We start from the raw sequence: 22,911 nt of genomic DNA on the forward strand, positions 1-22,911 counted from the left end.
AACTTTTATAAATAATATCTCTTTGGATTTGAGACTTTAGTCTTTGCAACTTTACAGTTCTTCTTTATGCACCAAGAGCTTGCAACACTCCAAAGAGAAAGGAAAACTTGAAATCGCATCATATGACCCCTTTAATGAATTCAGTTTAATAATAGATAGACAGACAGATAGATAGATTGATGGATGGGTGGCCAAATGGATAGATCATAAACATGCAAGTGAGCTATACATTCTCTTAATTCGATTTAATGATAGATAGAATCACAGAATTCACAGAATCACAGAATAGATAGATAGATAGATAGATAGATAGATAGATAGACAGACAGACAGACAGACAGACAGACAGCTACTTAAATGGATAGATGGACAGATAGAAAGATCACGTCCTCATACCCTTTGCCACATATTGATTTTGCCGTCTTAAATGTCTGTCTCATGTGCAGTGAAATGGCTTTCTACTTTCAGATCTTAATTTGGTTCCATTCTGACCTGTCACATGTCGGCAGTCTCTGTATTTATGTCTCTGTGCTGTGAGTGTAATGCCGGTAAGGTAATTGCTTCTTAACACTGTAGAAAGCCATTCAGTTTCCCTAAAACCCAATGAAAATGGAATATCTCCACTGTGTGGCTGAGTTCAGGATGTTTTACAGTTCCTCTCGATTCAGTGAGGTCATAGTTTTTGTTTCACAGATGAGGAAGGTGAGTATGACTGTGATCTTGTCAATAGTTTGACTTTTTTTTTTTTCTTTTTCTTAAAAAAAAACAGATGACAATGTCAGCATGGATATTACTGCTCACTGCGGGTGTGTGTCAGTCCTGGGACTGTCCTGGGGTCAGCGGACTGAAACCCATGTTTGCCTCAGTAACTTCAGAGTGTTTTTCCCCTGCCGGACTATGAGAATAACCCTACGCAGCTCAACTATGGCGTGGCTGTCACTGACGTGGATGGAGACGGAGATCTGGAGATGTTTGTTTCAGGGTGAGTGTCCTAGTCTTCAGATCACATGCATTGTTTTCAGCAGTATAATGAAAAATGAAGTGAAGCATTTATGACATTAATGTTTCTCTAGGGAAAATACTTTATCAGTGTCTAGAAGTTATATGGTGCTCTTGTGCTATTTGAGTGAACTTACATTTTTGCGATATTGACGAAACAGATGCACTGGCCAAGAACATTACCTCAGTTTGTGGGTTGAAAGTAATATTTTCTAAGAGAAGCAGAAATTGTCAAAGCAATTTGGATTATTTGTAAACCATTTGTGCAGTGATTTTGAGCTTATTGAATATGTGTTGATGAAAATTTATATACTTGGAGAGTTCAATGTTTTGTTTGAGTTGTGCTTAAGAATGAAATTCAGTGCAACTGACAGAATCGTATCTTTAGGGAAACTAGAATCTGTTTTTTTTCCTTCGAAGTTAAAGGACAAGAAATGACAGCCGAGGTGGGATTGTGGGATTGCATTTCTTGTTGGAAACTGGAAACAAACAAATTCAATATGGGTTATACATTGTAATCCTTCAAGGTATGTTTTTATTTGAGTTGAATTTTCAGGGAATACATCCTGAATTAAATTTATTTTTCCTAACGCGCTGACTTTGTTTTTCTTGTTATAAGCATTTTGACTTATTTCACTAATATTGAAAAATTTATTTATTTATATGAAAAATTTTACTGAAGAACAATACATACTGATTAAGAATGTTTAGCTGTGGGTCTTTATATATATATATATATATATATATATATACACACAATTACAACAGTTACAAAAATGTTCTACTTTTTTTTTCTTTAGCGCTACAATGGCCCAAAATCTGGTGTTGAAGTATGACAGTTTCAAGAAGAGGCTTGTTAACATTGCGGTTGACAAAAACCGCAGTTCTCCATACTATGCACTCAGAGATCGACAGGGCAATGCCCATTGGGAGTGACAGCATGTGACATAGATGGTGATGGCAGAGAGGAAATTTACGTCCTTAACACTAATAATGCCTTCTCAGGTATGAAATGGTTTCATAAACAAGGCTCTGAAGGAAATGCTACAGTAAATGGATGTTAGTTTCATGTAAATTGTTCATGTCAAGATCCATGCAGGGAGAGCAACGTACACTGACACGCTCTTTACTGTTTCGAAGTACTGGCCGGTTTTGAGGATCTCCTGAATGATGACATAAATGAGCACAGAGACGTTGCCAATCGCGTGGCTGGCCGGAACCCTGTCATCATAGGTCGCACATTGCCAGATGTGGACAGAAAGGTAACACTTATAATAAGTTTGTGTTGAACGAAAGCTTTTTTGCAAAAGCTTGATGATAGAAACACTTTTCTTCAGGAAAACCAAGCAGGTGGAAAAATAAAATAATTTGTATGTTTTCCTCCTAAAATCCACACTGATCTTCTAAGATCAGGATATCTATATCAGGGATTAAAAAATAAATATATTACTGCTTGTTTTGCAAATAATGTTTTGCAAAGTGCTAAAATGAAATGTTCCCTTAAAATTTATATAACAAGAAAAAAAAAAACGTTTTGAAACATTGAAAAAACATGGGAAATTTTCAAAATATAGTGATTTCATAACTTTTTTAGAACATATGTTTCTGGTTATTCTCAGCTCTAAAATATTGCACAGACTAAAAAGTGGCTCTTCTATGGGTGCAGTCTGTATAAAATGATTTTTTAGAAATGCTCATCCAGTAATCATGAATGACTGGAAATCATGTGAAATTTTCTTGCTCAAAGCATTTGGAAAAACTGTTAAAGAAAATGTGACTAGTAAGTTTGCAGCCTGAGGTATGTATTGAGCATCAAAAAGGACTGCAGAACATTAGCATGTGGAATCTGAGGGAAAGTGAGTTCTTACAGGGTGTTGAGTGCCTGTTTACATCTCTGTTACGGTCTGATTGTTTCACCCTCACAGACTCAAAAATCCTCTGCGGCCATCATTTGCTGTCCAGCCCATGAACGTTGGAATCCTACTCCCCGTCAATCAACCAATATGATTGTTCATTTCCAGCGTTCTGCAATATTTGTCCTCTGAATTGAATCATTGTGCTGTGATAATTAGAAAACGCAGGCCTCATTTGTTTTCTTTTTGTAAGGAGACGCACTGTATTAGGTGGAAGTGCTGCCGAATTGCCTTATTTGTGCTCTCTGAACGTAGGTTAATCAGAGCTCCCACCATCTGACCCGCGCGCTTCTCACTGGTACCCTAATCCCAGATGCCATGATGAATCGGCCAAACATGATCAATGATTTGTATTAGTCCAAACTACACAATAACTGAACAGCATATTTCCGCAATTACTTCTGGATTGCATGCTGGGTGTTTGTAGCAGTCAGCAGTAAAGGATGCTCAGTAATCCTGGGTGAAGAGCTTCAACAGGGATTGAAATGGATTTTTTTCACCCGCAGTCATTTGACTGGGCTGATAATAGGGAGAATGTGTGCTGCTTAAAGTCCCTTCATCAACGATTTTATGATTCAAATAAGGGATCAGGCTTCTATAATATTTTGGAGAGAAACAAACCAAACAAAATGTGTTCAGTTGGGAACCAAAAAATGACCCCTGTCATTGGATGCTATGTCGATCCATAAAGAAACTTTCACAAGTTGAAATGCTGATGTCGGATTGTTGATTCAGGTCGCTTAAATTTAACCCCTAACTACAGTCCACAAGGTCACAGAAGCATTAAGAATATAGAAATCTGGATTAAATATTTATTCGATTAAATAAATTCATTATATTGTATTTATATTACTGTATCTTAATTCTCAATTCATTCAAGGCAACACCAAATAAATGTGATTTAAAAAAAAATAATAATTAAATCCAAAAGTTACTAAAAAATCTATCATGGTTCCATGCACTTTTATCAGTTTAACTTAAAGGCGAATAGTTGACCCAAAAAAAAAATAAAATTTGCTACAAAAATTGTACTCTCGTGCAAGATGTAGATGAATATACGTCTTCATCTGAAAGATTTGAAGAAATTTAGCATTTTACATCATTTGCTGACTATCCTCTGCAGTTAAGACATTTTAATTTCAAACGCGTCTGAATCAGAAGAGAAAATATTCACAGATCATAGACACAATTTACAAGCAAAAGACAGTTCTCGAAACAAATATTTTGGGGGGATTGTGATGTGAGAAGACAACAGGGAGAGAAACACTAAAGAAAGTGTTATTATCAATTATAGACCGTTATTTTGGCCAGAAGCGATGGTTTAATGCTAAAATGCCTTAATTATGGATTTGTTTTCTTACAAATTCACAGCTTTTTGCTTCACAAAATGTTATTTGTTGGACTGGAGCCAAGATATAAAAGATATAAAGATATAAAAATATAATGATAAAGCTATCAAAACTGAGACAAAACTCATACAGCAGCATTTTTTGGCTCAATATCTTGTTATTTTAGTTGCAGAACAGATTATAAAATGACCCCTGTATTTTGTATGTATTCACGAACTCAGCTTCACATAGCGACATGTAATGTTCAAATGCAATGTAGTTTTTTCTCTCCTTGAAACCAAAGCACGGGTCATTTGTCACTCTTCAAAGTGGCCAGGAAGGCACATGGCCTGAGATGGATTGGTCCTCCACATTTACATGTCTGCATGGGTTAGGTGATTACCTGCAATTAATGTTCTTATTGCAGCTTTCTCTCCTAATAATACACAAAGACAAGATTTTATAGCACAAATGACACTAAATATTGACTAAAAAAACACTAAATATTGTTAATATTGAATTGTAATGTTTCCTTAACCATAAATAATAATAATAATATAATAATTATTATTATTATTGTTGTTGTTGTTGTTATTGTTATTATTATTATGTTTATTGGGTGGGGGGCTTCAGTACAGGTTTTACCATCCACGCTTTCAACTCCGCTAATTTCCCATGCAAACCAGAGATGGTACAAAATATGCTTTGAATGTATTAGTTTTCAATACTTTTTGCGTCCTTGTTACTGGCAAATGTATAGTAAATCTAATTCTTTAGTGATAAACAAGGAGCATGAAAAACATGTAAAGTCATGACATTCCAACTTGAGGCTGCTCTAATAACATTCTGGGGCAACATCTGTTTTAACTCGTTATGCTTTACAATCTGTATTTTTCCTGAAACCTGTAGTGGCAGTTGATGTAGAAACCAGAGAGCGTTTGACATTGTCAGTGTTGTGCCTCATTAGTATTTCTGGTCACGAGCTGCTAATCTTTTTATATACTTATGTATATTTTCTTTATTTCACCATTTCCATGCTGTTGGATCGTGGGAGTCTTTATTGAAAATGTGTGCGTTAGTTCATTTGCTTGGCTACTTCAACTGTCTTTCATGTCCACAGGGAATCTTTATGATAATGGGGTGTGAAATTATATCCAAGGGGAGGCAGTTGGGAATATGTGTGCATGTGTATGCACATTGTATGAGGACAGAGAGTAATGTGTTTTGACTTATTTCTCTTATATTATACGAAGATCACATAAATGCTTTGGTGAAGTATAAATAAAATAGCATTGGAAAGACAATTTGGGAATTAAATATCAGACATTTTATTCTAAAAAGATTAATTAACAATTAACCTCTTGCACACCTGGTAATAGATAGGTACATAGAGAAACATGCAAAAACGAGGCCCACAATACAAAAAAACAATCAAACAGTCCCCACACACAATTGATACTTATAGACATATACACCGTAGTAGATTTTATATGTTGTTTTAAATACTATGCAAGTATCAATTTTTGTGCGGGACTTTTGAGTTTTTTTATTTCTAAAAATGTTAAAAATATCATTGCCATCAAAGAATGCTATTGAACATAATACTTAATTTGAGAAATGGTGGAAATGTTACGACTTTCAGATTCAAACTACAAATTTACCTGTTGTGTATATATGTTTATTTACTGTTGGACATTGTATTTTTATATTTTTCAAAGTTTGGCAATAAAACAAAACAATATTGGATTATGGTTTACAAGAAAATGCTATTTCAGTCTTTCAACTTCAACATTTAATTCAATGTTACTTGTGGGTTATTTCTGAAATTTTGTTAATTTTCCAAATCATTTCTGATTATTTAATATATTATATTATATGTTTTTCACGTCATGTATTTTATACACAGTTTTCATGTTATCACATTTTTTTAAAAATGGCACAAAAGCATATGAGAATGTTTTTAACCACAATATTTTATTAATTAATTAATGTTGTTTATTTAGGTCTTAACCAGTTTACAACACGTATAAAATATTATAATAATTTATTTTAAAAAATTACAAAATAAGTGTGAAAAGTGTTGAGAAGTATAGAAACATTTGTATATAGTGTATAGTTTTTTCATTATGTAGAATTGTGAGAATTTTTTAAAAGGTTTTTAAAATTGTTTACAAGATTATCAGTAATCTAATCACTATAAACAATGCATCTTTCTTTGTTTTTATAGGGAACAGGTCGTTATTCCATCTACATTGCTAATTATGCCAGCGGAACTGTAGGTCCACATGCTCGATTGGAAATGGATTGAAACAAAATTTTGATTTCAAGTGACCCGTCCAAGGGAATCATTGCCACTGTCAAACGTGGCTGAGCAGGCCGAGTCAACAAGTTCCACAGGTTCGCGTGTCCGTGCTTATTCATATGAATATCTTGAGGTTGGAGTGTGTAAGTGTACGAGCTGGATGTCAGTGAATATATTACCCAGGACTCTCTTTAACGGCCATGAGCTGTAGGAATCCAGTTTTTTGCCTTGTGGCTGATTTTACAGTAGAGCTCAGTGCTACATATCAGCTTTGGAATCACTGAGTTATAGACAGTGTTTATCAGCTCAAAGCAGCCAGTAATAGAGAGAACAGGGCCCTGGAAGGCAGCGCTGAATAAAGAGATGGAGGTTTTGGCCACTCAGCTGTTTACTGTACTGAAAGTCATGTGAAGGCACAAGGACAAGTTGAGCCACTATGCAGCATATACAGCTCTGACTTACTCAATGAAGCAGCCATTCCATTAATCACTACGGGGAGAGCAGGGCTTTGGACCACCGTTCAGAGCAGTTTCGGAGAGGCACTGTGAGACGAGGGTTCAACTAGGACAGTCTCAGAAGGGAAATGTCGCTGTAGCAACAAAATCAAGCTTTTGTGATATTCTTGCTTTACTAGACTTCATATGGATTAATTGACACAAAACATGGAATGGGGGGCTTTGACCATTTATATTTGTCATTTAAAACAATTCTTTCATGTGTTTAAATGACACACAAACATGGAATTGTTTTAAGCACAATATGTTTGTTTCATTTATTTTTCCCAATGCATTTTTTTTTTTATTGACATATTTCACATTTTATTTTACGAATAAACCTATTTTATTCACATTATTCACATATTTAATGAGGAGGCTGAAGCTGCATTAGCATCTATGTGCAGAAGTTTAAGAAGGATAGTCCAACAATCAGAAATGTGAAGCCAGGCAAAGGGTCAAACCACCAGTTATAAGTCCAAACGGCAAGCAGGCTAAGGATAATACAAAGGTGGTATTTATTATTTATTATTTATTATTTAATTTAATTTTAATTTTAGTTTAATTTAATTTAATTTAATTTAATTTAATTTAATTTAATTTATACTTGGTCAGTTTGTTATGTTAATCACATTTCTTATTTATTTTATTTTATTTTTAGTTATCAAACCATTACTTTAAATTTCATTTTATTTTATTTTATTTTTCTATCCTAACCAGTCCGTAACAATATAAACAATATAAATACTTTATTACAACAAATTCTTTAATACAACAAAAGTTGTTCCCTCTTCTAAATTTCTGTTCAAATGTATTCAACTCAACTATATATTTTAAAGTAAGATCTATTACAAAATCTTAATATCACCCTCATATTAAGCATTAAGAAAAAGCCTGGTCCTGCTGGGCTTTAAGAAATAAAAGCACTATTTTGTTTAAAGCAGCTTTGAACATTAAAAACACAATAGAAATAAAAAATAAAAATATTACTTGATAAAAATAAAAATATTACTTGCTGCTGTAATTCAACTAGAGGTCAGAGCTGTAAATAGTGATTGCCGGTGTGAGATGTGTTGAAAGAGAGCTGGTTAAATGCACATGTTCACACTCTCTGTAATGTAATTATGGGCAGTCTGTGTCAGCAAAAGCAGCAGAGAGCCGCTGCTGGGGAAATGAGCTGGAAAGCCACTAACGATTTCCTTTCTGTACTATTTGGTGATGATGCCCGTCTCTGCTGTGTGTTATAGGGGGACGGGGGGTTGTGGTGGGTCCCATTCTCAGTCAGACCCTTCCTGATATTTTCTGTGACAATGAGTACAGCCCTAATTTCCCTGTTTCGGAACAAAACGGAGATGGTACATTTTACAGATGTGGCAGAACAAGCGGGTAGTAGCTGGCACTTTTAAATTTTTTTTTTTCTGAGGATTTGTTTTGAAAGGTGAGTTTGTTAGCCTTTCACATGCACAACGTTGCAATGAAATATTTGTATTTGTTGTCGTAGGGGGGTTGTGACCCGATGCAGCATGGCCGTGGAGTGGCATTAGCAGATTTTAATCGGGATGGGGACAACAGACATTGTCTATGGAAACTGGAATGGGCCCCATCGTCTGTTGGCCTACAGCTCAGCAATAATCGCAAGCAAAGATTTTAAGGTGCAGATTTTAAAAACACTCTTGCATATTCTTTTTAGCTGTAATGGAAGAGAAAAAGTGTTTATTGCAGTGGTTGCCAGGCCTGAAATTTTAAGATTGTTATTTAGCTGCCTTCAAAGCATTGGTATTCTTCTCACGAAATGCAAATCCATCTATCTATCTATCTATCTATCTATCTATCTATCTATCTATCTATCTATCTATCTATCTATCTATCTATCTATCTATCTATCTATCTATCTACTCTATCTATTCTTATCTATCTATATCTAGCTATCTATCTATCTATCTATCTATCTATCTATCTATCTATCTATCATCTTTTTTTTTATTAGATGTGACTATACTGAATATTGGTAGGATCATCTTTGTTATACAGAACAAACCAAAATTGTTGATCCCTCATCCCTACATTTTGATCTGTATAATTAAAATCCTTCTGAGCGAAGACAGAGGATATAAATAATCAACATCTGCTGTCTGATTGAAGTGTTCAGTTATTCTCTAATCATTGTTTCATTGTTTGCGCTAGTGACCTGGCCCCGTGTTTTAGCTGTAAAGCACAGTGATTGTAATTTGTCACAGTAAGATCGAAGAATTCCTCAGACTTCAACAGAAAGTTTTTTTAATCTGCTGACAGCTGAATCAAGTCTGAATGTGAGAAATGTTTGTTTATTTATTTTACAAAAATGATTCAAAAAATATAAAAAGGGGCAGTAAAGACTGAAATATTAGAAATAAATGGTGCTCTTTTGAAATAACTATTTATCAAAAAATCCTCAACAAAAATGTAATGATAAAGTTTTATAAGCAGCATAACTGCTTTTAAACTTTGAATAATAATACATGTTCTTGAGCAGCAAATCAGCATATTAAAATAATTTTTTGAAGGAGTCTCTTGTGACACTGAAAACTGGAGTATGATGCTGAAAATGTAGCTTTGCATCACAGGAAAAATATTGTTTTTAACGATATATTAGAAAACTGTACTTTTAATTGTGATAATATTCACAATATCAATGTTTTTACTGTATTTTGTTGATCAAATAATGCAGCCTTGGTGAGCAGAAGGAAAACAAATGAACAGACCCCAGATTTTCTGAATGCTAGTGTAATATGTTGGCAAAGTGGCTGATATTTTTGTTTAACTTCTTTATGGTACAGTAAAGATTAAAACAAAATAAGCTACAATGAGGCTGGGCATTATAGTGATTTTACCACAGCACATATGATAAAAATCACCAATATTCAGTTTTGACTAGACAAACAACTAGGATATGGATAGCTTAAGTTTCATTTAAACTTTTGAAAGTTTGTTTCATATTGAACATGAAATGTCTTTTCCAGATTTTTGGCAAACCTAAGAACATTTGTGCTTTCTTCTGAAACTCTAGATTGGGACATATGTGAGATCACTTGGATCTTTTTTCTCAAGATAAAACTCTTAGTCTTAAATCATTTCAATCTGCTCTGTTTAAGCACACTGTTGTCTAGGAGAAACATTTGTCCTGTGGGGCCAGTCAGAATTTGTAAGTCTACTAATCTTAAACTAATGGTTTAATTAGGCTGTGTAATCAAGCCTGTCCTTAAATAAATAATAAAAAAATTAAGTAGAAGTAATGAACCCAAAAAATTATCTATTTATTTCCTAGCAGTAGTTTAGTCATGAACCTTTGGAGCTCTGTCTCACAAGATGTGTATCAGGTAATTTGTGTTTGATTGTACTGTTGTTATGGCATGGATCAGCGCTGTGTGTGTTTGGTCTTCTTTCAGCTTTAGTGTTAGCCTGCAGTGATCGGCATTCTTTAGCACAGAGATAAAATGTCAGAGGAAGCTGTTTGATGGGGGTCGTTGTTGGGGTTAATGTCCATGGTAGGACCTTCTGTCCTTCAGAGTTTTGGTGCATCAGAGCTCAGGGCATCGTGACCTTTGCCATGTACATGTAATGACTTGCATTGTGATTAAGATGCTCTGTTATTCCGTGCTCTCCTTCAACCAGACAGCAGAAGCACACCAGCTTGTGGAAGTGCAGTATTTGCAAGTGCATCAGTATTGTCTCATGTTCTGGCTGTTTCACCTCTGCTGGTTCCTGTCCAGAGATGGCCATCACCTCTCCTTCAACCAGACAGCAGAAGGTCACTTCATGGGCTTTCACCTGCAGGTTTTATGAGCCCTATAATTAAAATTGGGGTTAATACTTTGAAGAGAGTGCTGACGGCATGCTCAATAACTTCTTCCATGACTCGTGGCTGGCACTAATTGAGCGCGACGATAGCAGTTACCTTTCTCTGACTCCTCACGCCCCTCATTTTTTTAGACTGTGATTTACCTGTACTTTCGGACTTTATGTCATAGATATCACATATCTGACTCTCCAAATCTTAAAGCTGATGTTCTCCTGTCAGCAAAGGTAAAATATTTTCCTGTCCCGTTTTTAATATGTGTAGACAACTGCTGTAAGTTAGAGCCATTCTTTGGTTGGTTTTCCCAAGTGTGAAGAGTGTCAACGCTGTGGAGTTTTCAAATTTTGATACGCTGATATTTTCTGTACCAGGACATCGCCACACAGAATTCCTGTACCATGCACATCTCCTGTTCGCACTGTCATCGCAGCGGACTTTGATAATGACAAAGAACTGGAAGTTTTTTTCAACAACATTGCCTACAGAGGACCATCAGCCAACAGACTCTTCAGGTGTGAACAAAAAGACTATACTGACATGCATAGGCTAGGCTTATGCAGAACATTAAGGAGATATGTAACAGGATTGTTCAAAAATGATTTTTGTTATGCAGGTATAAGTGAATGGCGGTCAAAGGCTGTTCAGTCTCAAAAAAAAAAATAAATAGTTATCTCTGTGCATTATTAATGTCTTTGCAAGTCTAGCTGTCTGAAGGACAGACTGAAAGTTTATTTTCATGATTCAGAAATATTAAAAAATGAATCCCCTGTTATAAGTTCTCAAATGTAATAAGGAATATAGAAATGTGAGTGAACAAATTTTGGTGTTATATTTTATATACTAATTTTAAAGGTAGGTTATTAATATTTGATATTAAGCTTTTAATTTAAAATTACATTTATTTTTTAGTAATTTTAGTTTGTGTATTTGTACATCAACATTATATCCCCAATCCCCCCATACGATATCAGAAGGATAGTTCATTTCACTCTATGAAAACAACTCTTCTTTTATGATTATAAAGTATGACAATTGCAGGCGTTGATTCAACAACTGTCCCTATTCACAAAACACAAGTATTGTATCATCTATTCTAAGTCCACTCCAGTCGTATATTTCTTTTATCCTAACTTTTTTATTTATTTTTTGGGGATTTTGGTGGTAAGCCCAGGCAGGCGATGACAAGCCAGAAAATCCAAAAGCCAGACCACAAACACCACCCCGTCCAACCACGAAACTCTACGTGATGGGAAAGTCCCCCCTACGGCCGCACCTCACCCATTAAAACGATGGCTTGCTAATGAGAAGGACTGGAGTGAATTATTAAACAGGACATTGTTTCAAATTAGGTTTTCTAATCCCATACTCAAACAATCTGGACCTCGGTTCTCAGAAAGCAAAGCCTTAGCTTTTTGTATAAAAAACCTTTTTAGTTATCATTATTATCATCAATGTAGAGTATGAACTTCGCCCTAAGAGTTTTAACTGAATCACTATTGCGTGGTTCATGATCCTGTACATGATATCTCCTTTGAGACATGTTATATAACATACATCTGACAAGGACATTTGTCTTTGTGGTATCTCCCCTCAAGCCAAACGGCAAATTGAGTACAAGTCATTAATCTTTACCAGGGCAGAGTTTTCTCGAGAGAACACGGAGATCCACAGATCGAGGAGCTGAACATCGGGGAGGCCCCGAACCAGAGGGACGGGGAACCGGTACGTAGGGTTTGGCCGGTCATTCTATCAAATTTAGGACTGTTTTTTGTAAATCCATTTCATGACTTTTACAAATGGTAAATTTAAGATTTTCCCCTTAAAATAACTTGAAAATTAACTAAATATTATTATTAATTATTATTATTTAAAATGATAAAGGATTGAGGCGTGTGTTCTGTCAAAAAGTTATTAAAAAGACAGCATTAATGTACTCTACCTCCATTTTGTTTAAAGCTTGTCACATCAAACTGGTGCTAAAAAGAATGTATGTTTTTTTATTTTTTTTTTTTTAATCAATTTAAATTAGCTTTAGTTAATACTCTGAGAGTCTGTGGTGTGCATCTGCTCATTTTTTTTTTTTTTTTTTTTTGTCATAGATAACACTTTGCACTTGGACATGGTGTGTTAATGTGTCAAGTTAAAAAAAACAGTTATCAGGTTGATCTTTATGTCAGTTTACGGTATAATTTTACCTTAATTGGTTGAGTATATTGACAAAAGTGCAGGTTTGGAAGCCCATTTGTTCAGAGTGAAGGCACATAGCTACTGAAATACGAATACACTTTTAGGAGTCAAATGTTTAGAGGTCATTGAGTTTTTTTTTTTTTGAAATGCAATTTCATATTATTATTATTATTATTATTACAAATAAATTTAATATTATTAATATTAATAATTATCCAACAGTGATGCATTAAACAAAACAAAGTGTGACAAAGACTTAAACATCATTACAAATGTTATATTTCACAAAAACATAAACACATAAATTCTGTTCTATTATGGCGTCCTATTCATCCAGAGAATGCTGAAAAAAAAGATGTCAGGGGTTTTCAAAAAGAAATATTAACCAGCACAGCTGTTTTTCAATATTAATATTAATTAAGAAGCTGACCATAAAATTAAGCATAATTAAAATGATTTTCCTGAAAGATCATGTGCCAGCCAATAGAACCTGGAAGTAATGATGCTTTGAAATTTTTAGCTTTTTTCCACCACAGAAATAATTTCTAAATTTTGAACAAAGATATTAAAACTATTTTTTTTTCTATTGTAATAACTGTTTCATATTGTGACTGTTTTACTGTATATTTTCTTTAAAAAACAACAACACAACAACAAAAAAAAACCTTGCTGACCCCCAAACTTTTTGTGTATACTACAGTATTGAACACTAGTTCATTGTTAATTGGGAACACCTTTTTCTAAAGGAGAAAGTATTATTTTTTTTGGTGTACTAGAAGTGAAAAAACTACTAAATTAATTAGAGTGAGTAGGATAGGTTCCCGTTCATCTCAAAAGAAACTTAAATCCTGGTTATCTCATCCCCTCCACCACTAAGATGGCATTTATAAATCCATGCTTGTGTAACTGCATCTTGTTACTTTTATGACATTTGGGAAATTGAGTTCAGTCACCGCACTCAATCTGAATCACCATCATCTTTCATCATCAACAATAGAAGCCAATGTATTAATGTATATGTGTTCTAAAGATTTTTTGGTAGTAATGTTGAGGAATTGGAACATATGTTACAGCTGTGTCTGAAGCAGAGATAGTGCTGCATTTCAAGGAGCCAGCTGTGACTGATAATCGATAAGGGACCTGGCAGCTTGGATCTTTTAAGTGATGCACGGGGAAAGTGCAGCTCAAACATCTCTGTGGTATCGAGTCACTCAGGTGAGATGGTGTTTAGACTGGTCAGGCACATTTAAATAGGCTAAACACTATATGGATTTCCTTGAGCAATAAGAGATTCCGATTGGTTCTAAGTGTCAAATTTGGTTCCTTCAATGTTTCTTGTCTAAGAAATCCTTAAGAGTAAGTAAAAGTCGCGGTATCCGAAATGATAGAAAAGCCAATACTTAACCAATAGTTGAGGTAAGCGGCTGCAGCAAGGTCCGGGAATCAGGAGGTCCCATCCTGATATTGGTGAAACATATTGTGGCAAATGCTCCAGTGTGTAATTTGTGTTCTGGAGAGCGTCAAAGTTTCCTCACTCCTCAAACACAGAGTTTTGACAAGTTAGCACGAGTTCTTCTGCAAGCTCACGAATCTCTCATTATAACAACATGTAAGATCAGTGTAAATAGAGGTGTGCGAAGTGCAGACCAAGCGTCGGTGATTCGCAGAACGTCAGGGAGCCTTCGTCGATGAACTGGAGTTCAATGACAAACTTTTAGGGGAGCGATCTGCTGCGCACTTTCTAGGCACAATATAATCCTGTCTGACTGTCCTCCAGAACCTCCCGGAAAGGAGAAAGAATGGGTGTTTCATGTTAAGATTTTGATATTGTCTTAATGTTTTTAATGACTTCAGCTTGTTGTGCTTTTCTTTACACACGCAACTTGGTGCAAACTGCTGTGCACTTATACATATGCACGAATGCGACTGGAGACTTGCTGCTTAGTTGATTAACATTTTAGGCTTGTTTCTTGGCCATGGCAAAACATATCCAAAGGAACCTTGAGGTGTGAGCGAGTACGCATGGAGAATATTTCTGACAATTTGAATGCTTTTTGTAATTTTGTAAGATTGAAGAAGGTTACAATTCATTAAATGGACAAGTGCAAGCATGTATTCTTTTGTGATCCAAAAAAAAAAAGAGTCTAATATGGCTTCAGAACAGCATCATGTTGACTAATTATTTACTTAGGATTGTGAGGAGGTAAAATAAACTGCATAAACTATGAGAGAGCGAGCAAGCAAAATAAGGGTTAGGCATAAAAGAACACATAGTTATTATGTTGGGGCCCCATACCTGAAATTTGCTTAGGGCCCCCAAAACACTCATGTTCTTCTAGTTATTTGCAGCTAATGAATCTGATGTCTCGCACATTCAAAGAATATAGTACTTCCACATTGCAAAATAAGGTGGATAAAAATTACTAGTAATAAATGATTATAGAAATACTATATAACATACAGTAATGGATAAGCATAGATCAGATAATATAGTCAAAGAGTGTAATTGAAGAAATATTTTTTATTAATTTTTAAAATCTCATTCTTGTAATGGCAAATTATCTTGGAATTATTTTTTCAATGTAAAAAAAAAAGCCATCTCCATTTGCTCTCCTTTAATCTCATTGCTGTCTAGGAGAAATTTAAGAAAATTAGATGGAGCAATTTTTCGCAGTCTGTTTGTCTAAATGCATCCTTGATAGCATAGAAACGAGGTTGATTATACTTCCCTCTTTTTTCTAGATATAATCCTGGTTTGGATTTTAAGTACATCTAAAATGCTTAAAGTGTTTGGTTTGAACTAATTTTCACTGTGCTATCCGCAGTCCTCATACATTACTCGTATGCTATTTTATTGCATTACTTTGACTGTTTCTCTTTCTCTGTAGATAGCACCTTCAAGCACCCATTACTGGTCGATTAATTACAATGCCTTCAAACATTATTGGTTATGCTACTTCTCAGTTATTACCTTCAGCAAGTTTGAAAGCGATAGAAAAAAAAGGCTGAAGCCAGGTATTTAAACCAATTTAGAAGTCCTGGACGGACATGAACAAAAATAGGATGTATGGTCATTCCCAAAACAGTATTTTGTATTTCTGGTTTTAAAGTTTAACAACTGAAAAGTCCTGTTCTGACATAAGTTGTTGGTTTCTCATTACAGGGCTCATCTAATAATGGCTCGATGTGATTCCACGCACACATTTAAGGGCTTTTTGCTTACCGTGGGGCAAAGGTGATAGTCTACACCAAGCGAAATGGCCCTCACACACGCATCATAGATGGAGGATCAGGGTACTTGTGCGAGATGGAGCCAGTTGCTCACTTTGGACTCGGTATGTATTTCTTTCCCATTCTCTTTTGCCTAAAAAGCCTGCCTAAATTATTTTTTGCAGGATAATCACATTAAGAAAGGAACAGCTATGAAATTGACCAGACCTGTAAAATATCTATTTCATAAGTGCATCCACCATCTCGGAAATGTTCAAGGGTCGCCGGTAGCGGGGAAAACAAAGTGTTAAGCTCTGCTGACTCATTACAGAAGACAGCAGTTATGATGTAATGCCAGGTCATGTTCAGTGGGGGGCTTCTCTCATCAAAATAACACAACCCACCGAGTCCAGTCCCTTTAATATCCTCTCATAGACTGGAGGACCAGAGAGACGCCTGCAGGTTACGCAAGGCGGTGGCAGCAGATGGGACCTTTCCCCACGCTCATCCATGTTACGAATGTTTGGAGACACATAGCTTCATCTGGGAGCTATCGGACAGATTTGTGGTGGGAGTAGGCTGCCAGCTGGAATCTCGTATTGCTGCTGAATGTGCTGTGAAAAACAAAACGATAGCCATCATGGTCACTCCTACTGGATCACCCTGGGGGCTTTCGGTAAATATGTTAATGCGTGTTCAGCGCCTCTCATCGATGTTTCCTTTCAGTAAGGTGCTTGTAGAGTGATGTAAAATATCTGCAGCTATAAAATAAATCCATAGTACAGTTTTATGGTGTCGAATTATGAAAGTTGATTTATTTTTTCCTATTTTTTAACGAATTCTGACTTTTATATCACAATTGCAGCTTTATTTCTTGCCGTGTGGTTTTATCTCACAATATGACTTAATATCTTACAATAGATGGAGTTCCATTAGGTGGAGCAAATCTTCCAAAGTTTGCAAAAAAAAAAGAAACAAAAAAAGCAAAAAAGAACAAATAAAATGTGGTGGGTGCCTTTCCATCAGGTTGTTTATGCTGATGATGGCGGTATTAGTGATCTAGTAACCAGCGGTAAAATGCAAACACCATCCAAGAGAGAGCAAATGGGATTAGTCACTTATGGGTTTAATATTGATTTGCATCTGGATTTGATACTGTAAATGCGTTTGCATCTCCCCTTTATTAGCATTAACTCCATTTTTTCACTGGAGTCAAAAAAACCGTCTCAAGCGGCTGATAAAAAAAACTCTTTTAATAGAAATTAAGAAGTTGTTATTTTTATTTTTATTTTTTTTACACTTGCCATTTCCATCACTCATTTCTGATGTGATGCTTCAAAATCGCGCCAAAAACAGGGTGATGGAAATGGCTTAATGGTACCTCACAATTGCTTTTAGCTATAGTAATTTCTTAATTTAGATTTTTTAGCAGATATTTTTGAATATTTTAGATTTATCTGCCAAAAATTACTATGATAGATCACTTTTTTTTTAAATATTAAATTATTATTTTTTAAATATATTATATTAAGGTTTTTAGATATTTAAAACTTTTATATTTCTCATATAAAACCATCCCATGATACTCCTAAAAAAATAAGAAAATATTTAAATGTTATATTTATATATATATATATATATATATAGACATTTATATATATATATATATATATATATATATATATAATAGACATTAATTTTTAGGTTACCATGATACATCTACATTTATGGAATTTTTATTTAATAAGTTAAATATTTTTCTATTTAGATTATTAGATATTTAGAATTTCAGATTTCGCAGACTAACTAAATGAATAAATTAATTAATTAAATACAATGGTGCTTTTTGTTGGTGCATCGTTTTGGGTACTGTTTGTAGTTAATATTATCAGTATTGCATGCAGTTATCAAAACCCTGTCAGCATCTATCATTTTCTACATGCAGAATTTGTAGGTGCCTTTTTTATTAAATAAAAGCCCGTTAGTATGTCTTTCCCAGCTAAAACTGCATCTTTCAGTAACCACTGGTGAAATGTTATGCTTTTTTGTCCCGAGAGGCACCTGAGCCAGCCTGGGCACTGCCAGAGCCCGATGGATCTGTTGCTACCTAAATGTCGCTGAGTAAGAACTGGGAAGGCAGTGGGCTTCTCTCCTGCTTGACTAAAGGCTATAATGGAAGAAAGTCCTAATGCCCACATATTCCCTTTTTCATTTCGAAAGCTCCTTTGGTTCTGCCTTCCTCCTCCACCACATTGAGCAATGGATGATCTCTCACTGCATGATCACTATGACAGTCTCCTCTAACGGCCATGTTAATTACTGTCCCGCCGTCCCTGTGAGAAAGTGTCTCTGACAATTAGATTGAAGGTAGTTAATGGATGCTTCTGTAAACCTTCTTAAATGAAGTGCTTTCCAACCACTGTGCCATTAATATGGCATTGCGTGCAACCACCAAACAGCAGACAGATTTCATCCGGTCTGGCATGTGAGAACACCTCATTGCTTTAATGCCTCAGTGGCTGCTATGCAGAAATACTCTGGTCTGTGAACCCCCACACCGGCAGTCATGAGAGCGGTTTTGCCGATCCAAAGGATATGTGTTCCGAGGCCTCGCTGCTCCATGAAGCTGCCCACAGCTGAGACTGAACACATTCTTGTGCCATTGTTTAAGAGACTGCGTGGTGTAGCAAACCAGAGCCTAGTCCAACCTGGCTGTGCCGAGAAACTTCTTGGGAGGGGCCCTTTTTCCAGAATGGTATTTTTCCATGGAGAGATGTACATTAAGAAAAGAAATCATTCATTATGTCTCCTAAGCCTGAGGGGAAGTTATAAAAGCGGACTGTTTGTGAAATTTTAAAAGTTGATGCTTTGCCGCCCTGACAGGGAAGGATGTGGCCACCAGTGTGGAAGGTGTTCTGTGCAGGTGGGCGTTCTGTAGCGCCAGAGACTCTCTGGGAGCCAGTGTGCTACTGAACAAATGTTAGTGATAGCGGATCTATTACCATGGAGCATGAGGAGGAGGCTGACCCTAGTGGTGGAGAGTTGAAGTTACTGACCTACCTGTTCATACTCACGTGCTCTTTCTTTATTTGAGAAGTTTGGTATTTGTACAGTAATGTCTAGTTCGTGTGGACCAGGATTTGAGGTCAATGAAAATGGCCGCTGCACTGGTAACACCTGGTAAGTTTTTGAGCAATGTGACCTTTACCTACCACGAGGCTTACAAATCCATAAGCCATTGCAACAAATTTCCAATGTATTCTTATTAAAAAGATCTTTAATAAGGTTTATTATTGTCTAATACAAATATGTTTTGTGTACTTAAAAAACTAACCAAAAAAAAAATAAAAATGTAATAAAAACTATTGTTTATAATTTCTTCACAAGGAGATATGATGAAAGTCGTCAGGTATTGCTTGGTTTATTTCGGCAAAATGTTTGAAACATATGGCATAATCTGATATCGACTCAAAAATCAATATTGTTGCATCCTAAGTTAAACTAAACCATTTGTTAGTGAATATTATCTGTATTGCATTCAGTTATCCAAAACCTGCAATCATCTATCATTTTCCAGAATGCAGAATTTGCAGATTGCCTTTATTAAATAAAATGCTGATAGGTGCTCAGTATGTCTTTCCCAACTAAACTAGTTATAGTATAGTTTGAGTTTGGTCTGAATTATATACCATCCACAGGACAGCAGTTTCTTGCAAAAATGAAAGCAAAAAAAAAAAAAGTATTGGGTCGTTAGTTAAGCAACATGTTAATGGAAAATTGTGGGTCAAGTCTCCTATGTAATTCACATGTGCATAATGTGGTGTAAAGCAGTCCAAATCAGTCACTTATACATTACGGTTCCATTTCAGTTAGGATGTTGCCTTAAAAGGAATCTTCCTATGTAGGCAGTAGACAGCAAGGCAACTCAGCAGGTTTTGCAACAGAACCTGTGTCAGTCATCATGAGTATGTTATAGTAGGAGCGACTCCTTGGTTCCATGAACACATATAATGGTATCTTAAAGCATTCACTCCCACAAATAAATGTGGTTGTCACTCCTTAAACTTCACAGTGTGTACATGACCACAACATCATGTATCAGACCTCATGTTTATTCCACTCCTCTTCTTTGTCTAGACCAAGATGAGTGCACACAGTTCCCATCTGTCTGTCCCTCTGAGCGACCCGTCTGCACCAACACCTACGGGAGCTTCAAGTGCCGTGCAAACAGGGATACGAGCCTAATGATGAAGGAACAGCATGTGTAGGTCAGTTGAGATTAAAGCCAGATGATTATGGTGGATTGATGCAATAAGGAGCCCCTGAGAAAAGCTGTTTGCCCTCATTTCACATAGGTAGAGTCAACAGTAGGTGAGTTTCCTTTTGAGATTTGGGGCAAAAATATCTCCAAACCCTGTGCTATAATATGCAAAGACACAAAGCTACAAGCAGGGGAATTTCCAATATGGCACTTAAAAATGTCTAATTTTCAAGTCCACAGATGCAATGCCATTAATTATTAAACATATATTCTGAGTTACAAACAAAAACTGTATTGGTATCTTCTATTTTCTTTGCTCCAATTAATTTCACATAAAATTAAAATTAAGTTAACTTATGCATTTAGGGCAACGACACTTATCCAAAACGCGACTACAGTGCCTTCAGGCTATCAATTTTTACCTACCATGTGTTCCCAGGGACTCGACCCAGCCCAACCTTGCACTCGTTACGCACAAGCTCTACCACTTGAGCTAAGGCAGACATAGAATTACCCTGAAAAGGGGTATGTGAAAAAAACAGTTTACTCAGAATATTGCTAGTAAATCATCACAAATAACTAACAAATTTAAGTTGACCAAATTACCAAAGTTTGCAAGACAATTTTAGTATGAGCTCAACCATTTCTCACTTACTAAATGCAAATTTGATTTTACAACTCTTATGATTTTTATTTTTTACACTAACTATTCTTTTAACTATCTTTGTCCATTTTCATTATTCCCAATGTCGCACTGAAACAAAGTAGGATTACGATTTGAATTTTCAAAGTTCTTCATAGAAAATGGTCTAGTGCACTTCAAACAGTCCAAAATAAAGGCAACGCAATCTCACTTGAATCTAAAACATTACATTGTTTTTTTTGTTTTTTTTTGTAAATCTTTATTTACCTGATTTTTTACAGGTAGTTTGCTCTCTTTCCTGTTTTCCCCTTGCCGCCCAGGTGGCTCTAATTTTGGAGGCAGGAACAAAACGATTCCTCAGCCTCACAAGCTCTTGGCTTCTCATCTTCGCGCCTCTCCTAACTAACCTCCTTCTCCCACTGTCTTACGGCTTTGCATTGGGGGCCCATGGAAGGGCGTGCCCTCACACCTCTCCTGACATAACTGCTTTCCAACCCTGCCTTGGTCTCTGATTCTCTGCTTTTCTTTTGTCTTCGCACTGAGGTTGTTTGAGAGTCAGACTGTTTAAAATGAAACTCTCTCCGATGGACCTGTCGCTTTCTTGCAATGGTCGTCACTCACAGAACCTGTATAAATAATGCGGGGGGGTCGCTTTCCAAGATGGGAACCACAAAAGTCCCTGTTTTTAAGGAACAACAGCGATTTTCCACTCCATCTAGATTGAGGAAAAAAGCAAAGGACATTCATATTCATTCAACTGTGATGTGGAGATAAGATTGTCATTGTAATAATCTGTTATACAAGGCCGCTATGTCCCAGCAGTGCTTACAGCGTGATTATGATCTTCTTACGTGCCATTTCAGTCTTCACTATAGGCAGCAAGCGTGTGCTAGCAGTGTTTTTCCATGAGAGCATATGCCCGGCCCATCTGTTTTCACGCAAGGTTACATCCCTTTGCTCTGAATAATACATTCACACAGAGATTCATACTGTACACTTTTGACCCTCAAATCAGTACTCATGACTGCCCTTTGGGATCTGCTGCACTGATTTTTGGCAGGGATTGAGTATTGCAAAAACACAGTTTATGTTAGCAAATGTTGTTCAGATTCTATAACATGCGGGATTTACACAGTGATCTAGCTGCAAAGACACATAGACCCAGACCGAAATTTCGTGAAGTAAAACTTCATTGGTTGAGTTGCTTTGAGGTTAGATATGATGTCTATTTATGTTATAATGTTGCCACATGACCACAACCAAAAAATATCTACGTAAAATACTTAACATATTTTTAACTTATGAAATATCGAGTTCAGTACGTTACATTTTCTGTAAAGAGATATTTTCCACACAAGTAAAAAGTGTCCATGTCCATTGTGCAAAAAACAAGCACCTAAAAGTAGTCCATACAACTTCTGTGTTGTCTTTCAAGACAAATAATAGTTTTGTGTGAGAACTAAGCATAAATTTAGAAGGAAATGGGTTCATGCATAATTGCTTAATATAAAGATGGAAATCTATGTGAATAGAATGAAAAAAAAAGGGTGTTGAGATTTTTTTTGAAACAATGTTCCACAAGAATTGGCTAGGGAAGTTTCACATAACAATAATTAATATAAAATCAATAAAAAATACATTAAAAAGCATTTACAAAGAAATGGGGAGTATCTCACTAAATTAAAATTGAAGTTTTGAAGTAGAAATATTAAAACATTTTTTTTTTCCTCATGGGAACT

At 35.7% G+C, this 22,911-nt stretch overlaps 1 pseudogene; it reads left to right on the plus strand.

Annotated features, from left to right (window-relative positions):
• Positions 1 to 609: 609 nt before the first annotated feature.
• Positions 610 to 21,578, plus strand: LOC122147322 (annotated as a pseudogene).
• Positions 21,579 to 22,911: the final 1,333 nt, after the last annotated feature.

The sequence above is a fragment of the Cyprinus carpio genome, chromosome A13 (assembly GCF_018340385.1).
Source record: "Cyprinus carpio isolate SPL01 chromosome A13, ASM1834038v1, whole genome shotgun sequence".
In the NCBI taxonomy this organism is placed as follows: Eukaryota; Metazoa; Chordata; class Actinopteri; order Cypriniformes; family Cyprinidae; genus Cyprinus; species Cyprinus carpio.